Source organism: Pristis pectinata, chromosome 15, assembly GCF_009764475.1.
Source record: "Pristis pectinata isolate sPriPec2 chromosome 15, sPriPec2.1.pri, whole genome shotgun sequence".
In the NCBI taxonomy this organism is placed as follows: domain Eukaryota; kingdom Metazoa; phylum Chordata; class Chondrichthyes; order Rhinopristiformes; family Pristidae; genus Pristis; species Pristis pectinata.
In genome coordinates, this window is record NC_067419.1 from 40,478,189 (window position 1) to 40,498,704 (window position 20,516).

The 20,516-nt window shown below is 41.9% G+C and overlaps 1 protein-coding gene across 1 annotated transcript in view; it reads right to left on the reverse strand.

Moving 5' to 3' along the window:
* The window catches only part of LOC127578419 (chemokine-like protein TAFA-2), a 192,207-nt gene extending 174,299 nt beyond the window's left edge, over nt 1–17,908 (reverse strand). Inside the window, exon 1 of the mRNA XM_052030427.1 lies at nt 17,815–17,908. The gene's annotated coding sequence lies outside the window, so the exon portion shown is untranslated. The remainder of the gene's footprint in view (nt 1–17,814) is intronic.
* Nucleotides 17,909–20,516: the final 2,608 nt, after the last annotated feature.

A 20,516-nucleotide genomic window follows, 5' to 3' on the forward strand; every position in this document is an offset into this window, starting at 1 on the left:
GTACATCGAAACACACAGTGAAATGCACCTTTTGCATAGAGTGTTCTGGGGGCAGCCCGCAAGTGTCGCCACGCCTCCGGCGCCAACATAGCATGCCCACAGCTCCTAACCTGTACGTCTTTGGAATGTGGGAGGAAACCGGAGCACCTGGAAGAAACCCACGCAGACACGGGGAGAATATGCAAACTCATTACAGGCAGCGGCGGAAATTGTACCCGGGTTGCTGGTGCTGTAATAGCGTTACGCTAACCACTACACTGCCGTGCCTGCACCCACACACAAACACACACATTACCTCCCACCTCCCCCACACACACACCATACACCCACGCACATGTACATAAAGGATATATTAGCATGATGGTTAAATCGCCAGGCTACTAATCCTAGACCAAATCCCACCAAGGCAGTTTAAGAACTTTAAATTCAGCTAATTAAATAAACCTGGCATTAAATAGCTGGTATCAGAAAGAATGATCACGAAGCTGCCAGATTCTCAAGTCGGGAAGGAAATCTGCTCCCCTCACCTGATCTGCCCTGCATGCAAACCCTGATCCACTGCAAAGTGATTGATTGTCAGACGTCCTCTGAAATGGCTTGGCAAGTTACTCAGTCATGCCACATTGCTGTGACCTTCAGCATACAAACTGCAGGTCTTTTGCACGATCTATTTATTTATTTTGTGGTTATAGCAATTTTTATGCCTTGCACTGTACTGCTGCCACAAAACAACAAATTTCACAACATATGTCAGTGATAATAAACCTGATTCTGATTCAGTTTAAGATGCTCCCTCTCTCGGCCATTTAATGCTGGGCTACCAATGTTGATCATGCCAGAGGTGCCAACACCATGGAAGAGAATGACAACCTAAATAGTTACCTCTTTGGTCTTCTACTGAATGGCTCCATTTATAACATCACACATTCCTTTTTTATAGCTTTATCAACTTGACTTTCCACTTTTAATGATGGTGTGGCATGGTGGCAGAGTTAGCAGAGCTGCTGCCTCTCAGCTGGCTTCAATCCTGACCTCCAGTGCTGCCTGAGCAGAGTTTGCATGTTCTCCCTGTGAATTCATGGGTTGTCTCTGGGTGCTCTGGTTTCCACCCACATCCCAAAGGCGTACAGGTCGGTAGGTTAATCAGCCACAGTAAATTGCATTTAGTGTGGAGGGGGAGTGGTAGAACCTTGAAAGAGCTGATGGGAATGTAGGGAGAATAAAATGGGATCAGTGTGGATTGGTGCTTGATGGTTGGTGTGGACTTGGTTGGTCAAAGGGTTTATATCTGTTCGTTACAGCTCTGTGACTCTGCATGTTCTGGAGTTGCTAAGATTTTCTGTCTCACCACAAGCTGTAGCCTTGGTTCAGCAATGGAACTCTGTCCTGTTAGCAGACAAGGGTGCAGATCTCACTGCTGAAACTGGAACGCATCATTGGCAATTAGAACAGATGTTAATTACTCAGAAACAAAATGTAACACATCTTACATCTTGACTTGCATCTGTTATTTTCTACAAGGCGAGCCTATATTTAACATCATCTTGTATTTATATTGCACCCTTAACATGACAGAATGCCGCAAGGTGAATCACAGAAGTGTTATCCAGCAAAGTTTGACACTGAGCCAAAGGAGGAGATATGGAGGCAGATGGCCAGAGACTTGGTCAGAGGAATAAAAACAGAAAATGCTGAAAATACTTAGCAGGCCTGGCAGCATCTGTGGAGAGAGAAATAGAGCCAACATGTCAGGTCAAGCTGAAACAGTCAACATTAAATGGCAACTCTGTTTCCTTCTTCGCAGATGCTGTCTGTCCTGCTGTGTGTTTTCAGCACTCTCCGTTTTTTTATCTCAGACTCCCAGCACCTGCAACATTTTGCTTTGGCTTGGTCAGAGAGACGGGTTCTAAGTGGCAAAGAAACAACACTACTTTAAGGATGGAATTCCAGATAGTACCATGGTGGACGATAACAAGGCTGACAGAAGTCGGGGGGGGGGGGGGGTGGGATTAAGTTAGGGATAATAAAAATAAAACAGGATTGGAGGAGTGTGAATATTTCCAGAGGTTTACAGCACTGGGGCAGATTACAGACCGTCCCCAAACCAGCAGAAAGAAACACATTACACTTCAGTAGAAAGCTGTTGTAATTGAAAACCTCTCTCTGCCAGCCTGCTGTGACTTAATTAGCCAAAAGCCTAAGATTCTGAGACCGTTGGAACATACGGCTGCAAAGCCAGTAAAATGGGATTTCTGTAAGTTGACCGAAATGCTTTGTAAAGCCAAGCAGGTTTTAAAATGAACATTACTGCTCAATATTTACATTCCTGCTGCTGCAAGCATGTTTTTTTTCCCCCTTACAGATAAAACACAGCTGATACACCTTGGAGGTTATTGCCTGAACAAAGGACAGAGCAACTTCACACAGCTACCTGAACCTCGAAAGGACATGTGATTTGGCAGCCCAGGCACCAAAAGGAGTCAAAAGTATTGACAAAGGAGGACCAAAGGACCATTCAGCAGCTCAGCAGTTGTGAACCATCGTGTGATTATCTGGTAATGTTCCACCCCTAACCACAGGTAGTGGTAGAAGGTTGTTATTCTGGCTGGAAGCCTGTGACTGGTGGTGTTCCTCAGAGATCAGTGCTGGGACATCTGTTGTTTGTGGACAAAAATGTAGATGGATGCAGACTAAGGTTGGTGGGGTTGTGGACAGTGTAGAGGGATGTCAAAGAATACAGTGACATATAGATCACTTACAGATATGGGCAGAGAAATGGCAGATGGAGTTTAATCCAAGCAAGTGCGGGGTGTTACACTTTTCGGAGGCCAAATGTAAGGGAAAGTATGCATTTGATGGCAGAACCCTTAACAGCGTTGATGTGCAGAGGGATCTTGGGGTCCAAGTCCATAGCTCACTGATAGCAGTCATACAAGTGGAGAGGGTGGTAGCAAAGGTGTATGGCATGCTTGCCTTCATTAGTCAGGGCACTGAGTTTCAGAGTAAGGGAGTCATGTTGCAGCTGTATAAAACTTTGCTTAGGCCACACTTGGAGTACTGTGTTCAGTTCTGTTTGCCCCATTACAGGAAGGATGTAGACACTTTGGAGAGGGTGCAAAAGAGATTTACCAGGATACTGCCTGGATTAGAGGGTATGAGCTATAACGAGAGGTTGGACAAACTTGGGTTGTTTTCTGTGGAGTATCGGAGGCTGAGGGCAGACCTGATAGAAGTTCCGAAAATTATGAGGGGCATAGACAGAATCTTTTACCCAGAGTTGAAATGTCTAATACTAGAGGATATGCATTTGTGAGAAGGGGAAGGTTTAAAGGAGATGTGCAGGACAATTTTTTTTACACACAGAGTGGTGGGTGCCTGGAACGGGCTGCCAGGCATAGTGATGGAAGCAGATATGATAATGACTTTTAAGAGGCTTTTAGATAGACACATGAAAATGCAGGGATATGGATCATGTACAGGCAGAAGAGATTTAGTTTAATTTGGCATTGTATTCAATGCAGACATTATGGGCCAAAGGGCCTATTCCTGTGCTGTACTGTTCTATGTTCTATATGTGGACAATCTAGAAGAAGGCATGGGATGTACCTGTATATGATTGGATGAAGAAATGAAGAAATGGACCATTTTTAGGAGTGTGCATGATGCTTGTTTAGGGGATGAGGTTACCACTTACAAAAGGACACAGACAGAGCCAATTGCCTAAATACATGAAAGCCTAGCTCAGTTGGTCACTGGGGTGAGTAGAGTGTAAGTCTGGTTAACCAAGTTCTATAAACGTTATTATTCATAACCTACATTAGGGAGAAAACATCACAGGGTTTGATTTAACAGACTTATTGTGCAGTTATCCTAATTCAACTTTAACATCAATTAATAAGATCAGATCTCAGCTGAGGCACTACGAACAGATGATAAGAGGGGTTGGTGAGGCAGTGGAGGGATCTAAAATTAAAGATGAAAAGGTTAAAGTCTAAGTGTTGCCTCACCAGCGTCCAACAAGCAGACACGGGGGTGATGAGCCAGTAAAAGAACACACACAGCAAAATTTTATATGGCCTTAAGTTTATGGAGGGGAAATTGAGAAATACTGGTCAGGACTGTGTTGAGATTGTCAAGTCCAGTGGTAACAAAAGTACAGATGAGGGTTTTAACAATGGATGAAATGAAGTAGCAGCTAAGTTGAGTGATGTAGCTGAGGTGGAAACAGCTTACTGATAGTGTAGATATGTAGTCGAAACTCAAATTGAGATGCATTTAGTACATAAGAAAGACATGCTTTTTTTAATTTATTATGCTTAATGAAAAAAATCCATAAGTGCGAGAGTAGTCACTGATATTTATCTACAACCAACAAATTGTGTAAAAATTCATTAAAAAGGAGTCTGAAGGAGTAATTTCATTTTTATATGTCAACATTTCAAGATGTAACGCTCTGCAATTATAGTGTAAACAATCTGAATGTGGGTCCAATTCTCAACATCCCCCCCGTTACCTTTTTCAAATTTTCAAAGTGTGCAAGTTACCAATCTCAGTACACCCGCAGCCAGCGCCTGTCGATATCCCCTCCTTAAATTGAATGCCAAAGAATAATTTACTGCAGACCCTAACTCTCACTGAGTATCAGTGAACCATCACCCCCGTGCTCTTTAGTTGTGTGCTGGTTCGATAACACCTCGATTTTAAATCCCTCCACTGCCTCACAGACACTTCCACAGTCTGCCAGAGATCTCATCGTATTAACCCATAGCGTCACAGAGTTGTACAGTATAGAAACACGCCCTTCGGCCCACCACATCTACGCTGATCATCGGTCTATCTGTACTAATCTTACTTGCCTGCATTAATTCCATATCCCACTATGCCCTTCTCGTTCAAGTACCTGTCCAGATGCCTCTTAAATGTTGTTACTGTTCCTGCCTCCACCACCTCCTCTGGCAGCTCATTCCAGATCTACTCCTTTTGTGAAAAACTATTCTTTTGTAAAAAAAAATTACCCCTTCAGATCCGCTTTAAACCTCCTGCATCTCACCTTAAACCTATGCCCTCAAGTTTTAGACACCCCTACCATGGGAAACAGACACTGGCTATCTACTCCTTCTATGCCTCTCATAATCTTACATACCTCTATCATGTCACCTCTCAGCCTCCTTCACTCCAGGGAAACCTGACCCAGTCTATTGAATCTCTCCTGATAACTCAAGCCCCCCAATCCAGGCAACATCCTTGCGAATGTTTTCTGCACCCTTTCCAGCTCATTCCCATCCTTGCCATCGTGTGGTGACCAGAAATGCATACATTATTCCCTGTGCAGTCTGACCAATGTTTTATGCTACTGTAACTTATGTCCTGGTGAGACCTGTTTATAAAGAGAGACCTGCAATACTAGGACCAGGAACCTGGGGCCAGAGTTAATACAGAAGATTTATTTAAGGTTTTTAAGACTATGATTTTGAGTGGAAGAGCAGGGATAAGCTGTTTTCTCTGGTTAGCCAATCACTGACTGGACATCACCATTTTAAAATAGCAGCAGAGACTAAGGCAACAGATTAGGAACAAAAATCTTTACACAATCACCTACTGAAGTTTGCAATGTTTGAAGTCTTTTAAGAGAAAAATACAGCAGTAAAGCAGAGATAAATATGAGGCAACAAAGAAATAACAAGGGTTTAAACTGGTGCCTCGTCTACACTGACAGGTGGATATAAAAGATCCCATGACAATAATATGAAGTAGAGCTGTGGGGTAGAAATAGAGTGTTACACCTGATTAATCTTATCCCTCATTCAATGTTATTAAAAAAGAAGTTAAACTGGTCACCATCTCCTTGTTAATCCTGGGACCTTATTATGACTGTCTTATCTGCAAAAGTCGTCACAACCCAAAAGTTATTTGCTGAGTTTAAATCACTTTGGAACGTCTTGTTCTGAAGACTGTCATATATAGACTTTTTTTTTGCTTTCCAGGTGATTAGAGGGTTGGTATTGGAGAGGTAATATATCCTGTGTTTGAGTGACAAAATCCTGTTTGATTCTCACATAGAGTAATCTCCAGAAAATCTCAGAGCTTCACAAATATATTAGCAATGTTTTAATTTTATTGATGCTTCAGAGTACATTATAAAGCTGATAAATACTAGCAATAAGTTTTAAATTGTAATTTAATCTTGGAAACACATGCTCTATATTTACTTATCACTAGGCTTGAAGTCAGTTTTAATTATCCCAAATATTATTTATCTGTTGCTTTTTTTCACCATCTACACTTTAAATGGCCTTCATTTAAAGTGATCTATTCAGTCATAAGTCAACTTTTAGAGAGCTGTTATGCCAAATGAGAGTTACTTCACTATCAAAAAGAGCTTACTCTTTTTTTAAATGAAGTATGCACTTGAGCGTATTTATATATTCCAAGTGCGATGTTGTTTGTGTGTTTCCAGGGAGATGACAACATTAACAACTTTGGCCACTATTTTGGAGAGCATTTGGTATATTTCCCTCTTTTCCATCAAAGGGGTTAATAACGTGCTTTTGTAGAGTTAATGGTTGTCTGTTAAAATGGTGATTTCTTGCATTTAGAATCTTAGAAATTTATGGAACAGAATCTAATCATTTTAATGAATGGCTAAAGAAGAGTAATCCCACTTCCCAGCTTGGTCAATGTTGCTATAGGTCACAGCCATTCATAAGTACATAAGAAATAGGAATAGAACATACAAGCCCCTGAGCCTGCTTCACCATTCATAAAGATCTGATCTTAGCTTCAACTACATTTTCCTGCCTGTTCTCCATAACCTTTGACTCCTCTATTGACCAAAAATCTATCTTTCTCAGCTTTAAATGTACTTATTGATTCAGCCTACACAGGTCTCTGGGATAACAAATTCTGAAGATTCACCACGCTCTGAGAGAAGATGTTCTTCCTCATCGCCATTTTAAGTAGGCAGTCCCTCATTCTGAGACAATGCCCCATGTTCTAGATTTCCGCAGAAGGGGAGCCATCCTCTCAACATCCACCCTGACAAGTCCTCTTGGATTCTTATACACTTCATATAAGATCATGTCTCATTCTTCTGAGCTACAAAGAGTAAAGGCTCAACCTGCTCTATCTTTCTTCAAAGATAACCCCTTCATTCCAGGTGATATGTCTGACCACACAGTCAGCTTTGCTCAGAAAGACATCCAACATGTGCAATATACATTGTGTTGGTTTATATTTCCTAAGTTCAGTTCCATGCTTCCAATGGAATAAAATTTCAAAATGGAGCAGAGCATGGCGCCACCATGGTACAGCATTTTTAAGAGGCTTGAAACCAGGGATGAATTTGTAGGCACTTGATTCTAAAGAGTAAGAGCTACACCAGAGAAACAATGCACACTGTATGTTTCGGGTCAAGACCCTTCATCTGGGCAAATTCAACTGTCCATTTCCCTCCACAGATGCTGCCTGACCCGCTGAGTTCCTCCAGCTCTTTTGTGTGTTGCTCCAGATTTCCAGCAGCTGCAGTCTCTTGTGTCTACAGTGAGAGTGTAGACTTGCAATGTTAAGTTTAGATTAAATTGTAGATTCAAACAAGAGGAAATTAATGAGATTTAGTTTACCTTTTTTTGCATTTCTACAACAGTGGCCTCTCCTCAAAAGTAATTCATTGGCTTTAAGGCACTTTAGAATATTCTGAGGTTGTGTTATTTATTTTATATTCTCCCTAATTTACCCCTCATCTTCTCTTCTCTCTCGACTCCTTTATTGTGATTTGACCCACAGGCCCGGTAGATCTTTCAAGCGCCTATTCACCATGTTTGAGCCACGACCCTAAAGAGCTCAGAGGTTATCCTGCTGCAGAGGGCACCAGGGCTCAAGCCAAGCCTGCCCTCATCCAACACTCCCCTGAGTACTCCGAACATGGGTCAACACATATCAAGAGCAGGAGTCCTGACTCCTGGATGTCTTTGCTGCCCACTGTTCCGCACTCACAAAGGTCAGTGAACCTCAAGAGATTCTACAATAGACATAGAAACACAGGAAAAGATAGTTGCCACTCTGGTCTGCAGAGGTAGCCTGCCAGAATTGACTGTGAGTAGCAACTTAAAAGAGTTTCCTCTGGCCTGGTGGGAAAGCTTATCCACTGACTGCAGACCCCTATGTCCTAGGCAAGTCTTGTGGCCACCACTCTGTAGATGTTTCTGCTTACGTGAAGCTACAGACCACTGAGAAGCATGTGGATTGGGACATAATGGTTGATTCTCGGTCCAAGGACCCGGCTTTTAATTCAGAGACGTGAATGAGATTCCAACCACTGTAACTAACTAAATAACTGATCAGCTAATTAAATAAACATGAAATTTCAAAATCAGTCATGCTAATGATGTTCCTGAATCCAGAAGATTGATTGTTTAGAAACCTGATTCTCACTCACTAATCTCCTTCAAGTATGAAAAGTCTGACTCAACAAACAATCTGCTGGAGGAACTCAGCAGGTTAAGCAACATCTACTGGGGGAAAGGATTGTCAATGTTTCCTATCGAGACCTTGCATCAAGAAAGTCAGACTTCCAGATCCCATCTGGTCTGAAGGAAATCTCAGACCCAAAACAATGTGGTAGAGCCTTTATTGCCCTCTGGATTGGATTAGTACTCAAGTGATTCGTTCAAGGACTTTGCCATCAAGGAATACATCTCATCATAATTCCTACTGTGGCTGCATCTGCTGCTTTAGGTCCTCACCTGAGAACTCAGGCAAAGCAGCAAAATGGTACCCACACCGATCTAATGGGTAGACATACCAAATTCCAAATCAGAATCGGGGCATATCCCCCTTGACACTCACCAACTTTCATCGATACACCACGGATGCATCATGGCCTGGTATGGCAACTGCTCTGCCTGGGACTGCAAAAAACTGCAGAGAGTTGTGGACACAGCCCAGCGCATCACAGAAACTAGACTCCCCTCCATAGACTCTGTCTATATCTCTCGCTGCCTTGGTGAAGCAGCCAGCATAAACAAAGACCCCACCCACCCGGGTCATTCTCTCTTCTCCTCTCTCCCATCAGGCAGAAGATTCAGGAGCCTGAGGGCACATACCACCAGGCTCAAGGACAGCTTCTATCCCACTGTGATAAGACTATTGAATGGTTCCCTTATACGATGAGATGGACTCTTGAACTCACAATCTATCTTGTTGTGACCTTGCACCTTATTGTCTACCTGCAATGCACTTCCCTGTAGCTGTGACACTTTACTCTGTACTCTGTTATTGTTTTTACCCTGTACTACCTCAATGCACTCTGTACTAACTCAATATATCTGCCCTGTGTAATGAATTGATCTGTACGAATGGTATGCAAGACAAGTTTTTCACTGTACCTTGGTACAAGTGACAATAATAAACCAATACCAAGAATATCAGACTTCCAAAGCATTGTCAGCTTTGAGGAAGTCATGTACAAAGTAATGTCTCTGCACACGTATTGTGAACAAGCCCTTTCACACAGTGAGTCAGAAATCAACTGAGAGGTTATTCAGTACTTTGGTATATTTGCTTGTTGGGGGTCGTAACCCATCATCTACTTGTCTCCCCTTTCATTAACAAGTTCCAGAAAATGTGGGAGCAAAAGTAGAGGAAAGATACACATTAATAATAATCTAACTTTGCAGTGACTATTTGAACATGGAAATCGCACACCTCCCCCAAGGGGCAACACATACACAGCCTAATGGATGGACTGAATTGTGGAAATCAGTGGATCTCATTGGGTAGTGTAGCGGTTAGCGTAACGCTTTACAGCGCCAGCAACCCAGGTTCAATTCCGGCTGCTGTCTGTAAGGAGTCTGTACGTTCTCCCCGTGTCTGCGTGGGTTTCCTCTGGGTGCGACAGTTTCCTCCCACATTCCAGAGACGTACGGGTTAGGAAGTTGTCGGCATGCTATGTTGGTGCCAGGAGTGTGACGACACTTGTGGGCTTCCCTCAGAACACTCTACGCAAAAGATGTATTTCACTGTGTGTTTCAATGTACATGTGACTAATAAGGAAATCTTATCCTATCAGTAGAGCATTAGAACTATCCTGAATTTCACCATCCCCCCACCACAACCTGGAGTCACACCCATATACATGCCAATATTAAAATTCCACCCATGTTGTCCACTCCTGGGCATCACACCCAGAAGGATGTGAAGATTGTTGAACGGATGCAGAGCAACGTGACCAGAATGGTTCTGGGGACGTGCAGTTGCAGTTAAATGGATAGACTGGAGAGGCTGGAAGGCTTTTCCCTGCAGCACAGAAAGCCTGCAGGAGTTTCAATAGCATCATTCATAATCACAAAGCTTTTATGTAGAATAAATAGAGAGGAAAAAACTGTTTCCACTGACTGAAGGGTTGATAACCAGAGGGCAAATATCTAAGGTGACTCAAAAAAAAATCAGAGACAACAGTAGTAAAATCTTCATTCTGCAACAAATGTTAGGGTTTTGGAATCCAATGACTGAAAGGATGGAAGCTGTAGATTCAGGTGTTGCTTTTAAAAGAGAATTGGATAAATAATTGAAAGAAAAAAGTATTGAAGGGAGATGGAGAAAAAGATATGGAATGAAACCAACTGTATTGCTCTAAAGAAAGAGGCCATTCTGTCCATTCTTTCTGTGCTGTATTCTTCTATGACTTTATGTCCTATCTTCCTACTGTCACAAACAAGCAATGTTCTTTAGAACAGCAGTAACATTCCGCTACCCTTGCCAGTTCGACTCTCGGAACATTGCCATCTTCTGTCAAAGGACGTGAGATAATGCAGTTATAGTCCTTCCTATAGACGTTTACTCAAAATTGATGGTAGGCACACAAATAGCAAAACTCAGACAATGAACTAAGAAACTACTAATGTAGAAAAATGACAGCTAACTCTGCTGGTGCTGCTGGTTAATACTTAAAGTATCTCTGGAGAATTGCTTGATAAAATCAGGTCTTCAATTACCTCACTTGCATAGCACTGGATGGTACCGCATCCAATCCGACAAAATGGGAGATCTTTGATATAATTCATGAGAGCAGTTTCACTGTGACTGGGTCCTACAGATGGCATCAGGATTCTGATTTGTGATTGTGTACCTAACACCTGCTCCTGCTCTGAGTCTGGCACCTGGCACACCTCCAGGACAGATTGGGAAGTGTTTGCCTGCGTGTCTGCCCAGAGACACAATGGTGACAAATTTCTCCTCTCAAGATCCCAATGCGACATTTAACCATCTCTTTCACTTCTCACATGCTGGCATACACACAATAGAGTCACAGAGAGACATACATCACAGAAACTGGCCTCTCAACCCACCATGTCCATACAGACCATCAAGTACTCATCTATACTAATCCCATACACCAGCACTTGGTCCACAGCCTTCTAGGCCATGGCAATTCAAGTGCTCTTTCAAATGATATGTAAATATTGTGAGGGTACCTCCAATCCTCTCTTACCTCTTACCCTAAGCCTAGTTTTAGACACCTCTACTATGAGGAAAAGTTTCTTACTATCCATATCCACTACCGACCTTTTCTATGTTTGTATTAAAAATGTTTGTGTTAAAAATAAGCTCATGCAAAGATCAATAAAAATAGAGTCAGTGATGCAGACATAGTTAGCAATAGAGGTGGTAAATATCCTAATGGAACATTACACTGAATATTACGCTCCCAAAAAGGTGGCATGATTCCATCCCTTTCTCTTTTATTTATGTCTAGCTCAGCAGCTGAAACTAATACTACACTCCAAGGTTGGTTCTGCAGCACATTTAACAAGACACACGGCCGATAAGGGTAGCACAACTTGATAGATTTAGGTAAATTGTTTGGATAAACGGCTCAATGAAGGTCACATTCTGGTTGTCCGTCTTAATACGGAGACCATCGGGCGTTCGGGCTGAGCTGCAACTTGCAGCAGAGGCCGGCCAGCTGTTCGTTTTTAAAACATGGAAATTTGGATCCAGGTTGGGAGCAAAGGAGCCAAGTGCAGTGAATAACAATATATTTAATCAGCAGTGGCAACACTGAAATGTTCTTCAAATAAGGATTTAAAGAGCATAATTTAAAAAGCTTTTTGTTAAATGTAATTGGATGTTCTTTCAAATATGATGGCAAATTAAAACCACAATTCATGCCGTAATAACAGAGTTGCCACTGAGGAACAAGCAGTCTCTCCAACAATACATGTAACAGAATGCATTTAAAGCTCGATGGGACACATGATTATTAGACCCACTTGGTGACTGGGATTTAAATTATTCATAAACTCTAATTCCTTATGCAGACAAATTGCTCAGCGCAGAGAGGCATCAAAAGGACTGTTAATTCAGAATGTTAAAGGGGACCTTTCCCTATTTAAAAAAAAATCATGGTGTCAGTAGCTATGGGCACCAGTGTAGAACATCACGGAGGGGGAGAAGATTAAAGGTGAGCTGGGGTCAGCTGAGGAAAGGATGCCAAGTTGTTTTATTTTTAATTCATTCACGGGATGTGGCATCATTGTCAAGGCCAGCATTGGTTGCCCTTGAACTGAGTTGCTTGCTCAGCAATTCCAGAAGTCTGTTAAGAGTCAACAACATTACTTTTGGTCTGGGGTCACATAAAGGTCACATCCAGAAGATTTCCTTCATTTAAAGGACCCTTGGGAACCAGAAGGGTTTGAACAACAACCCATAGCTGCATGCTTACTGTCACTGATGCTAGCTTTTTAATGCCAGGTTTATTTAATTAACTTCTGTAACTGTCATGGTGGGAGCTGAACCCATACCTTAATATCATCAGTTGAGGCCTCTTGGTTACTCATCCAGTGACACAAGCACTTTGTGATCCATGGAAAAGTCAAGGTGCAGAAAACCAGAAGGACTGGAGAGAGGATGGGAAGCAAGGAGTTACAACAGTTTTGAGTAGGAGGTAGTGTGAGGAACCTACATGAAGTTTTTCAAGGGAGGAGCATTGTGTAGAAGAGCAGTCAAAGAGCTCAGAAGAAAGGAGGAAAAAAGTTTCAGAGCTGCAATTGTCTCAACAGCTTTGATAAAACAGAGAAGTTATATAGGATTATATAGGGTACAGGCACAGGCCATTTGACCAAACCAGCCCACGCTGTCATTCATTCTACATTTAAGCCTCCTCCTATCCAAACCTATCACTCTCACCCTCTATTCCCTTCTCCCTCCTGCTGTCCAGCCTCCCCTTAAAAGTATCTACATTATTTGCCTCAACTACTTTGTGCGGCAGTGTGCTCTGCCTTCCCACCACTACTCAGGTAGAGATGTCGGGGAAACAGATAACGTTTCAGGTTTGTAACCTTTCATCAGAATGATCAGAATCTTCTAATGAAGGGTCCCAGACCTAAAATATTAACTGCTTCTCTTTCCACTGATGCTGCCTGACCTGCTGAGATTTTCCAGCATTTTTTGTTTTTATCCCAGACTTCCAGTATCCAGGTCAGGCATGGCAGTGTAGCAATTAGCATAATGCTATTATAGCGCCAGCGACCCGGGTTCAATTCTGGCCACTGTCTGTAAGGAGTTTATATGTTCTCCCCTTGTCTGTGTGGGTTTCCTCCAAGTGCTCTGGTTTCCTCCCACATTCCAAAGACGTACGGGTTAGGAAGTTGTGGGCATGCATGGCGACACTTGCGGGCTGCCCCAAGAGCACTCTATGCAAAAGATGCATCTCACTGTGTGTTTCGATGTACATATGACTAATAAAGATATCTTATCTGCAGTACTTCTGATTTTCAAAGTTAGTTGATCTTGTCAATAGGCAGCCAGGTATTAAAAATAACCCATGGCTTATCTATCAGTACAAACTCTTCACAAAGGGTGCATTTTAAGTTTGTGTGACCACGCAAAATGGGTGATAGTGAGTCAGCAGACCATCTAACAGATCTCTCATTGACTTCAATGGAAAGGAAAATCAGCAGAGAGATATCAGGTCCAGGGTTCTTCATGAGTTCTGTTGAAGAATCACAGACCTGAAATGTTAACTTCTCTTTCCACTGAAGCTGCTTGACCTGGTGAGTGTTTCCAGCATTTTCCATTTTTATTTCAGATTTCTAGCATTTTAGATTTACACAAAAGCCATTGTTATTTCACTATTACCCATCTTACACAGTCAAGATCTGTCCTAGGAGTCTCAGGTGTTGGATGGACTTGGTCAATGGGCTGTCTTTGTATCTTGCTTCTTGATTAGTAATGCTCTGTCACCAAGACATATCCTGGGAATTCCCTCATCACAGTTCCCCCTCTCCAGAACATTAGAAGTCTTGCTTCAGTGGATAAATCCGGGGATATATCAGCAGGAACTCCCCACCCAAGCCCAGCATGTTCTGCCGTTCAATACAATCGTGGCTAATCTGTGACCTAATTCTGCACACCCAGTTTTGTCCAACATCCTTTCATACCTTTAGTTGACTAAAATCTACCAGTCTCAAATTGGAGGAGAGTAACAATAGTTTATCAAGCTTTCCGTGTAGAATCATTTCCAAACCACTTCTGAAAAGTCTGGCTCTAATTTTTAGACAGCGTGCCCCTTGTTCTAGACTCCCCAAGTTCACAGTACTATGACTGGAAGTGATGTCTCGCTACAATATTCAGTAGCATTCCTACCAGTTAGGAGTCATACACACTGCCCTCTGTGTGAAACAGTTGCCCCTCAAGTCACTTTGAAATCTTTCCCCTCTCATCTTAAACCTATGCTCCCTAGTTTCAGACCCCCCTCCCCTGGGAGAAAGACTGTGACCATCCACCTTATCTATGCCCTTCATGATTTTACGTACATCCAGAAGGTATTGGTATTGGTTTATTATTATCACTTGAACCGAGGTACAGTGTAAAACTTGTCCATCATACCGATCGTACAGGTCAATTCATTACACAGTGCAGTTATATTGAGTTAGTACAGAGTGCATTGAGGTAGTACAGGTAAAAACAATAACAGTACAGAGTAAAGTGTCATAGCTACAGAGAAAGTGCAGGGCAATAAGGTGCAAGGTCACAACAAGGTAGATCATGAAATCATAGTCCATCTCATTGTATAAGGGAACCATTCAATAGTGTTATCACAGTGGAGTAGAAGCTGTCCTTAAGTCTGGTGGTACATGCCCTCAGGCTCCTGTATCTTCTACCCAATGGAAGAGCAGAGAAGAGAGAATGTCCTGGGTGGGTGGGGTCTTTGATTATGCTGGCTGCTTCGCCAAGACAACGAGAAGTAAAGACAGAGTCTAAGGAGGGGAAGCTGGTGTCTGTGATGTGCTGGGCTGTGTCCACAACTCTCTGCAGCTTCTTGCGGTCCTGGGCAGAGCAGTTGCCGTACCAAGCCGTGATACATCCAGATAGGATGCTTTCTATGGTGCATCGGTAAAAGTTAGTGAGAGTCAAAGGGGACAAACCAAATTTCTTTAGCCTCCTGGGGAAGTAGAGGCACTGGTGAGCTTTCTTGGCCATGGCATCTACATGATTTGACCAGGGCAGGCTGTTGCTGAAGTTCACTCCCAGGAACTTGAAGCTCTCAGCCCTCTTGACCTCAGCACCATTGATGTAGACAGGTGCATGTACACTGCCCCCTTTCCTGAAGTCAATGACCAGCTTCTTTGTTTTATTAACATTGAGGGAAAGGTTGTTGTCATGACATCATTCCACTAAGCTCTCTATCTCCTTCCTGTACTCCACCTCATCACTGTTTGAGATACGGCCTACAAAGGTGGTATCATCTGCAAACTTGTAGATGGAGTTCGAGCAGAATCTGGCCACGCTCCAGGGAAAAAAGCCCCAGCCTATCCAGTCTCTCCTTATAACTCAAGCCCTCCAGTCCCAGTAACATCCTTGTGAATCTTTCTGCACTCTTTCCTGCTTAATGACAGGAGGAACCAAAAAGGCTGAAACTTAATTGTCATTAATACTTCAGTGGTCAGAACAGGTCATAAGCCAACAGCAAAAGAAGTCATTGACCTGTTTCATTTTGCAGAATAGAAAAATAGAATTTATATAGCATCTTTCAGAATATCCCAATGCGTTTTACCGCAAATGAAGTACTTTTGAAGTAGAGTCACAGTTGTGAATTCATTAGCGTGGAAGACAAGTTGCCCAAAGCTAGTCATGATAACTAAAAGGTGATAACAACCAGATATTTAGATTTTGAATTGAGGAATGCATTTCTGGCAGGACTTCACAGAGTACTCCCAGGTCTTCCTCAACATTGCGCTGAATGTTTATGGCCACTTGATGCCTCAAACGAAAAATGGCAGCTCCACTAATGCAGGCATTAGCTTCCTATTCCAAAAGGGTAGCTAGTGTCAGTGATGGCACTTTGATGTTGATCACCTATAAAGCAGTAAGCCATCGTACACTCTTCTGACACGCAGTAAAAGATGGAGAGAAGCCTTATCCAACTGTAATCAATTCCATTAGGGAGTGATTTTTCACAGACACCTCTGGATCTTCTGAAGAGAACTAGTCAGCTGGTAAGAGTTCTATGGAGGCCTACCAAGGAAAAATGTGGGATGGTCCAGGAACTCCCGTGGATACAATCCACTTGCATTAAGGAGAATACTTGGAACATTCATCAATTCTGAATTTGCACAACAACACATTCAATACCATCAATGTGGGGATCCATCCTATTTTCCAGATGTCAATTACACATGAGCCTTCAGCAAAATTTCTGGGCCATGATATGAATAAATTTCTGGAATGTTATCTTATTAAATATTCATTACTTAGCCTGTTTGCAACACCTCTGCTTAAACATTTTCAGATGAACAGATTGCAGTTGGTTTTCAATATTTTTCTCAATATTGTCATATTAAAATTAATGCTATTATGAATGCAATCAAAAGGAGGCATTTAATACTGCTGCATTTATTCTGCTGCATTTAATGCCACATTTACTATATACTGCTGCATTTAACATTGTGCATTTACTCTGCCTTATTTAACACTGTTTATTCAATACTGCCTCATATAATCTTAACACCATATTTAACACTTAATCTATTCTGCACAATTAATACTGTTGCATTTAATACAGCCATATTTATTCTGCCCTGTCTCGTACTATGGCAGACTACCTTACTTAATACTGGCACATTACTATAATAATATATTAAAGATTGTAATGATATAATATTTACACTTACATATTGAAAATTGCTGCATTTGTTATGCTTCATTTAATAGTATAGCCTTTAGTTCTGCTGTGTTTAATACTGCTGCCTTTAACTAATACTGCTCTGCTTAATAATGTTCTTAGTAATACTGCTGCATTTAATATTAAGGCATTTAATACTCCCCTATTTGGTACTGTTGCATTTACTACTGTCATGTTTAATATTGCCATGTGTATTGCTGAGGTTTTTAATACACCTGCTTTAATACCATCTTATTTCATACTGCCAAAGTTAAAACAACAATATACCAATCTGTTGGCCCACACACTTGCTCTGACAGAACCATTCAGTATTTTAATATTTGCACAGGGCGACTAAAACACTAGTAATTTTCCCCCGCAGAAAGACATAAAAACTGTTAGCTTCTTCCCAGCTAGTGCAGAAATAAAAAGAAACATTTTTAGTCCAAAAAGCTCTGAAATGTTTGGTTGAGTCTGCGGTAGATTATCTCTTATTTCTTAACTCTTAAGTGAATTCTGCTTCAAGCATATATTTCAATTTAACAATAATTTCTGATCAGCGTTGCAAGAGCCGACCAAAGCCAATGATTCTAACTTCTGCAGTTCCTTGACATTTATTTGAGAGCTGTGTAATACAAAGAAACTTATGGTACCTTTTGTTCAGATTTCGGTAGGATTCTTATGTTCATTAGCCGCTCTCCATAGAATTCTCTACCAGACAGAAGAAAGAGGCAGCATGATGCATCTATGAGAAAAATAAAAATAAATTTAGAGAGTGTTCTTTTCTAGATCACTTTTCCCATGTAATTCAGAGAGTGTGGAAAATACAAGAGTTTGAGTTGTTGAGGTAAATAGCATTGCTGCATTTAAGGGGAGACTATATGAGGGAGACATAGAACATAGAATAGTACAGCACAGGAACAGGCCCTTCGGCCCACCATGTTGTGCATTTTAAATTTTTAATTAAACACTTAACTAAACAAATCCCTTCTGCCTACACAACGTGCATGTCCCTCCATTCTCTGCACATTCATGTGCCTATCTAATAGCCTCTAAAACACGTCTATTGTATTTGTCTCCACCACCATCCCTGGCAGCTCATTCCAGGCACCCACCACTCTGTGTGTAAAAAAAACTTGCCCCACACATCTCCTTTGAACTTACCCCCTCACCTTAAATGCATGCCCTCTAGTACTAGACATTTCAACCCTGAGAAAATGATACCGACAGTCTACCCTATCTATGCCTCTCATAATTTTATAACCTCTATCAGGTCTCCCCTCAGCCTCCACCGCTCCAGAGAAAACAAACCAAGTTTGTCCAACCTCCCCGTATAGCACAAGCCCTCTAATCCTGATAAACCTCTTCTGCACCCTCTCCAAAGCCTCCACATCCTTCCTATAATGGGCTGACCAGAATTGAGTGCAATACTCCAGATGCAGCCTCACTGGAGTTTTATAAAGCTGCAACATAATTTCCCGACTCTTAAACTTGAGACATAATTGGAGAGTTAGATAAAGGACGGACAGGAGGTTCCAAGCAGCATGAATTTTGCCCAATACCACTTTAGTGCTCCACACAACTTATCCACCATCCCAAACATTCACTCTCTCTACCACTGTGACTGCAGAAAAAAGATAGGAAAAGGGGAAGCCACTTTGTGCCCATCCTGCCTCCCCTCTTTTGTCCACCTATCTCTGCTCTGCTTTTCCCTCCTATATAGTGGGCTTCCCCATTTCCTATCTTCAGTCCTGAAGAAGGGCCCTGAGCTGAAACGTTGACCACCTGCTTTTCTCCATGGATGCTGCCTGACCTGCTGAGTTCCTCCAACACCAGAGTGTTTTTCATTCAGGTGAATAGGAACATCACCATGTGTAGTTTTGTTCTAACTCGTACGTCATCCTAACTTGGAAAAATATTGCCATTCTTTCATCATTGTTAAGCTAAAATCCTCGCATTCCCTAGTTGAAAACAGTGCAGGACAATCATCATCATCATATGGCCCAAGGTGATTCAAGAAGGCACCTTTACAAGGGAATCACTGACAAGTATTAAATGCTGGCTTTACCAGCAAAGACCACACCCCATGAATGATTCTATATAAAAATATTCTCTGCAGTTTTATGTCATTCCAGTTTGAATCCAGGTCTTTCTGTGGCCTGTTAGGAATGTTTCATTTTCCGATCTTTACAAAATCTTCATGAAGGTGAATGAATAAATCAAACATCCTTACTATCTGTGTAAAGCACAGCACTTATTCGTATAGTCGAAACCCTTCATCTGGACACAAAACATCTCCTGACCATTTCCCTCCGTAGATGCTGCCTGACCCGCTGAGTTCCTCCAGCGTTTTGAGTGTTGTTATTTATTCATACAGTTTGATCTTACTGTTTAGTCTCACTACTGTTGAAGCATGTTGTGTCACTGATAGTTCTCTACAGATCAAAAGTTAAGCACAACTACCTCCACACATTTCAGATCCAGCCCTAGGCCTGTTTCTTTGATTTGAGGCACTCTCCTCCATCACAACCTCATATCATCTGGGGTGTAGGTGTATGATAAGTCACCACCGCTTTCTGATATGGTCTTCATCTCCACTGTGTCTCCATCAGTAGTATCTGTTGCCATGATACCATTGCCACCATTGTGGAAGTGGTGTGCCTGTGAATTTGTCTTTCTGTGCTCTTTACACTTCTGGTTTCCCTGTTCCATGAACATCTCCGGTTACATCTATGAGCTGCACATATGAAGTATATATGCATATATGAAGTAGTCTTCATGATCTTGTCATGGTGCACCATTATCAGTCTCACCTACTGTACAGTAATATTTCCAAGCATAGGTGAACACCTTCCTGAGCTACTGCAATGAAATCAACATCATAGCTCTCTTTCTTCATTAGGTTCACCACTTTAGAGAGAATCTCCCAGCCAGCTTTGGTGTAAGCTTGTTGTTCACGACTCATTGGTTTTAACTGCTGCTTTCTGAGATTCATGGCTTTGGGAGGACATTATAGGTGCTCCTGCATTGTTAAGATTTCATTGGCTTCCTTTGTACCATCATCCTGACATACATTCATCTAGTGAATACCCCCCACCACAAAATTGATTTTATTTGGCACCAGGTTTTATGTTTCTTCTTCATTAAGAGACAAACTTCGCATGGGTTTAACATCTGAACATTTTTATTAACCAACACCAGCCTGGCTTACTTTCCCTCTCTTTTTACAGCCACTTCCTGTTCCCCATGTGACCCCTTGCATTGCCTACTGGGAATTGTAGTTCCTTATTATAACTACATAATAACACACCAGGTACATTACATTCAACTGATTCTCTGAATCTGCTCCTCTCAC